We start from the raw sequence: 6081 nt of genomic DNA on the forward strand, positions 1-6081 counted from the left end.
GATATCTGCTAAGCACAGGGTGATAAATACAGAACAGTCAAATCGGGTAGCACGCGTCTTCTCCTTCGACCATAGTATAGTTATAGTCAGGCCGACAGACTTATACGATAGTGACAACCACATTATTATTATGTTGCTGCTGTTTACTGGTTCCCTTCATTTAAAGCGCGAAGTCCTTTATTTTATAGACATGGTGCGTCGTCCCCCCACGGAAGGATCTTATTCTGATGACTCGTAAAGTGCCAACTCAGCGTCTGGGACTCTAGGACGTCAGGGTGAATACGTACTCCAGAAAAGCGAGCCTCAGTGTCGGTCATGAAGCATAAATGTAACCTCTGATGCTAAGCTTATGCGTCACAGACGTTTCATTCTCTTTGTTTCTAACGTTACCTGTTCTATGCTGATATCGAATAGTCAATAGAGCAACTTACTTAAATGTCTATATTCTGTCGCGTCGCAAACAATCTGGTTATACGATGCTTTACATATATGTATTTACAAATGTGGTAAGCTCTACTTGCGCGTTTAATTAAACAAAGAAGCAAATTAAAATTGATGTTTGAACATAAGCAATATTTTTTAAAGGCGAATATTAATAAATAGATCTCATGAAATCATTTAAGAATCATGGGCGACTGCTTTTTAGGACGTTGATGAAGGTGCAGTTAATTTCACGTCCTTATTCGACGCTGATAATAAAAAGCAGACATTCCTTAAGATTATTTCATGCCGTCGATCGGACTTGACGAAACTAAGATATTAAAGTATATAAAATATCGTGAAACTTATTTGGCGTAGACGGGTATGAAAAAAAGGCGAGCGGAAAAAATACAAATTAGATTACATGAATGGTGTTTCCGCATTGAACTGCAAAAAATTTCATGCCTTTCTAATTTTTGTTTTCCGATTTAAAATCAGTTACAAAATTGCAAGTGTAGCATGAGAAGGCCCAAGCGTAGAAGTGATTTGGCTAAATCCGTCGAAGGTATTTATTATGCCACTGCATAAATAAAATCAAAAGGAGGATCCAAAGAATCAACCAATTGATTAACAACTAACTAATTAGGGTAGGAGTCAGGTTGGTGTACGAGTAAGAGACAATGAATTTATTCATGAATCGAAAAAAATAAAAATCGGGTGGGAAGTACAATTTGAATTATTTGGTTTCTGTTCAATTTTTTTGCAGTATTCTTTGAACATATTGTGCAACGAGTGTACAAATAATTTTGGCATTGACATCGCTTTATTTTACTTCGATAATTAATTAAATTTAATAGCCTAAATCCCTAAATATCAATTATTCATAATCGATTCAGGTGCTGAAGCGATTCATCTCTCTGTGATGGACGTCAGCTGCAACAGTGTCAATATTCAAAGTTAATTAAAAAATTTTCATCAGAGTATAATGGTAACATATTATTTGCAGCGTGCAATGTAAAAAATTTCCATAAATAAGTAAAATAACCAAACCAAAGAAGTACGATATCTTCCCCGAAAATTTTAAATTAGTTTGTAATGAAAATATTTTCTTTTGCAGAAGTATTTGATGCTTAACTATTCTAGATTTTCAATCGAAACTTTGTGTCCGTCCATAAACTGACGGCGTGAACAAAACTTTGGTGAACGAGCACTTGGTAAATAAATTCGAAGGCAAGCAAACTATGAGTGAAACCACGGCTGAAGCAAACTTTGATTTACTGAAAGACCACAAGATGACAGATATTGCCATCAGTTTCAATAAATGGCTCTATGCTGCCCGAGTGAAATGAAATGAAGTAGCGGCCCCTCTTCAACGTAGGTGAAGGGGCAACGGAGCCGCAGCTCGCTCACGCGTCTGTTCCACCCGTAAATTCTGAAGAATTAAAAAACGGTGGTCAAGTAAGGCACAAAGTTAGATCGGACGTGGAAAGCAAAAGCTCGATTCGGTAAAAGGTCATCAGAGACAAAATTCGCGAATCGTAATTCAAAAAACGCCGAGCAAGTGCAAATACTTTCCACACGTTTTATATTGGGTGTAGAATATACAGTATTACATGACGATCATATAGCGAGATTCTCAGAAAAACCATGTAATTCATAAGTGATTAAAGTAATTTATACGGGATTTATTATTTACTCGGGTCGTAAGTGAAAGGAATAGAATTTAGTACTTCATCACCTCTTGCTCCGTGCCCAGAGAGATAGAGTGACACCTGAAATACTAAACAATCCTTGCATGGATTGCTGGTGCGGAATTGGTACCGGGGCTAGTCCACACGCCCGCAGAGGAAGGTTGTTGGGGTCAAGGTAGTGGTAGCCGCAGCGAAGAACCATAGGCCGTGGAGGCTGGTCGTAGAGCAGACGACACAGGTGCTCAAGTCCATAGCTCCGACCGAGCTCAGGCAGGGCTTCCAATAAAAGTTTTACTCCATGAGTTCAACAGAAGAACAGGGGCTGAACATCTCTACTGGGTATCTTGGTGCTCGAAGGTGGCACAAAACGAGGATGAGATACAGCAGCACACTGCGAGTTAATGTTGCGGAGTTGTGCAACGAACTGCCTGAAATTCTTGATAGAGGGCATGAAGTGAAGTTGCATGGTCGAAATGTTAACGTTAGAAGTACCCCAGGCGTCACCCAAACCATACAAGGCACAGAGCAAGCAATGGGACCATGACCCGGAAATTTGAAACTATTCAAAATTATTCAAAACTAAATCTTAGTTTTGTTTACGGCGTTGTATGAGTGTTCGTATGCTGCTATCTTAGCACGGTTAAAATCAACTGTCATAATCATGGACTGGGAGTAGCCTGTAAGGATTTACACTGTCGAGTTTGGATTCAAATGTTTATTAAATTAATTAATTCAAAACAAGTAAAATTGGCTGGCAGCAGCAACGGCGCTTTCAGTAATAGCCAAGATGCTCTGTAAGGTTTTCATTTATTTATTTATCCTCCTTTAGCAGTAACGATGAAGTAAAATTTGGTAAGCAATAGCGGTAAAGTAAAATAAGGTTGGCTTGCTCCGAGCGTGGCCAAGTTTAAAGGTCTCCAGATGTGGTCTCCGAGGCGCTGCGACGTAGCTGTGACGCCAGACAACGTAGACGTTACGGATAAGAAATAACGTAGCACGGAGGAAAGGCTCATCGACAGCACTGGTCCCGAAACTTGAGGAATATAGATACTAGAAGGCATAAGCATAATGCCTTATCTTTGTCAGGTTCATACAGGATTTGACAGTAAAATTAATTTGCAGCAATTTCAGCAATTAAATCAAATATAAAATGTTAAGTCTGTCAACTGACCTGCAGAGTTTTTAATACCCAGTATTACGACTTTATGAATATGGAATGAATGAAGAGTTTAATTGTAGAAATTTAGAGAAAATCAGTTAGATTAATACGAATTTAGACGGAAGAAGACAGCAAGAATAGCTTAAGGTTTCACTGCGTGTTGAAAGACGATGAAAGACTTAAATTAGGATTGCACATTCCGAAACAGTATAACCAACTGCCATCGTCAATTGCACGACCCCATTTCTGGCAAAATAGAACTATTGATATTTAATAAACTTTGATTATACTTTGAAATCATTTAAAATATTTGCTGTAATTTGATATATATCTGACATGCTGTATATTTTAAAATTTTCATATATATTTTATATAGATTTTATTAAATTAAATTTAATATATGTATTTGAAATAAACTTAAACTCTGCTATAGGTTTGCAATATATTAGATATTAATTTGATAGAAATTTGATATAAATTTTCTTAAAATTATACACTTAAACAATGTGTCCAACTTCCCAAAGGAGCATAAATAAACATAGTTATTGTAAGCCAAACAAAAGGAAAATGACACGGCATTCGCACACAATAAGGGACAGCGAATCAGGTTTATAGGAGTTTGAGAAATACTTAATGAATGACGAGTATGATGCTTCTGGAGACATTGATTAGTTGACGGCACAAAACTGTAGTTCGTAAGTATCACAGAGTGACGACCAGCGCTCGGAACAGCCAAATGAATTTAAGAATCTGCCGAGATTGTTCGCCCAGTTTCGGACATTGACTTGTCCATACAAGCTGGACAAAAGGCAACCGCACTGCGTCGGAAATAAATAATTCGATATTACTTTTATTAATATAGAAAATTGTTAGGAAATAATATTTAGCTTTGAAATTAAAGAAATAATCGGTGAGAAATTTATAATTTCTCACAAGCACGCACGCTATTGTAGTGAGTGTGTCAGCTTGAATATTGTGAGCAAATTGTTACTGACTCATTAATCGAGAAGTAAAAGATACTCAATAATGTTTGTTCACACATTTTTTGGCCTATGAATCAGCAAACGACCTTTACCAGATAATCTAAGAGGGCTCTCTTCCAACGCACCTAACAAGTATATTTGAACTACGACCATAAATATTATAATCAAAATATGAATAATAATTTGCTATCTATTTTATTTCAGTTTCATTAGATTCCAATTATTTGCAGGACAGAAAGATGCTATTTATCATTTCGCAGTCTGCCTTAGCTGCTTTGATTGATGCAATTTCCGTGGTCCAAATTAGATTTATTAACTATTCATTCATTTCTTCATGCGTTCAGTTTCTCTGAATCTCACTCCTGAAAGATATATTTCAGAACATGCTTTTGGTGAGACTAGACAGGGTTTGCAAAAAAAAGTGTGAAAGTCGCTCTAGTGCAGCGCTCTAACGTAGAGTTCGTTGAAAATTAATGTTTTACGCTACGGAATATTTTATCACATGTGTTGTAAATCTCAAACAAATAAATACAATTTAAACTCAAATCTAATAATTCTATTACACTGAATAAATTGCAAATACTTATGACAGTTCTTGCAGTCAGCAGCAACCATCGATGAGCATCGATGTAAGACGATTCTCTTCCAAGTCTGGCATATTTCCTTAGCACGATATGTAATAAGTGCACATAAGGCGAGCCTGAGGTTGCTTGTTGTTGCGGCGAGTCTTGTGTTGATTTGAAGTGGAATTGCACTCTCACTTGAACTGTTATGCAGTGCGTCTAGTATGGGCTTTACATGCTGCTGTACAATGGCCATTTGAGACCGTTTGCAGGATTTGAAGCCCATGCTGCAAAGTCGGGTCCATGACTGAAAATCGTGCTCATTTAACAGTCATGATAGTTTTCCTAATAAAAGTTAGAGTGTTATCTACATAACAAGAGTGCAATCTACGTGATACAATCTATGTTAAAGTGAAATCTATGTACATGACAAGTCATTCATGCACCCACCCTGCTTCAAATTATCAATCGTATGTCCTAACAATTCTGTCTTATACGCTATCACTTCACTATAAACTAAATAGAAATGCGGATCACGAATAATCCGGGATTTTACATTCAACCTCGTGAATACTCGCACACATTAAAGCGTACGTATGCACATGTCTCCTAGAATTACGTGTATTTGAAATAAGTAATTAAGGCTGCAATGCCTGCTCCGTGACGCCTGCTCCCTGACGCCTGCTGCGTGACTCCTGCTCCCTGACGCCTGCTCCGTGAAGCCTGCTCCGTGACGCCTGCTCCGTGACGCCTGCTCCGTGACGCCTGCTCCGTGACGCCTGCTCCGTGACGCCTGCTCCGTAACACCTGCTCCGTGACGCCTGCTCCCTGACGCCTGCTCCGTGAATCCTGCTCCCTGACGCCTGCTCCGTGAAGCCTGCTCCGTGACGCCTGCTCCGTGACGCCTGCTCCGTGACNACAACAAACAGCGCACAATAATACCCTCATGTTCGCTCTCTTTTTATCCCATACACAACAAACAGCGCACAATAATACCCTCATGTTCGCTCTCTTTTTATCCCATACACAACAAACAGCACACAATAATACCCTCATGTTCGCTTTCTTTTTATCCCATACACAACAAACAGCGCACAATAATACTCTATTGTTCTCTCTCTCTCCTGAGTTACGCGGACGCTGCAACTCAATCGGCCGCGGGAGACGCTGCTGCGAGGGCTTCGGATCGAGCTGTTCTGCCGGAGCTCACTGGCGAATTAACTAAATATTTAAATTGTTTGGCTATCGTAAAATAAACTTATTGA

The sequence above is a fragment of the Hyalella azteca genome, unplaced genomic scaffold (assembly GCF_000764305.2).
Source record: "Hyalella azteca isolate HAZT.00-mixed unplaced genomic scaffold, Hazt_2.0.2 contig6346, whole genome shotgun sequence".
NCBI lineage: Eukaryota > Metazoa > Arthropoda > Malacostraca > Amphipoda > Hyalellidae > Hyalella > Hyalella azteca.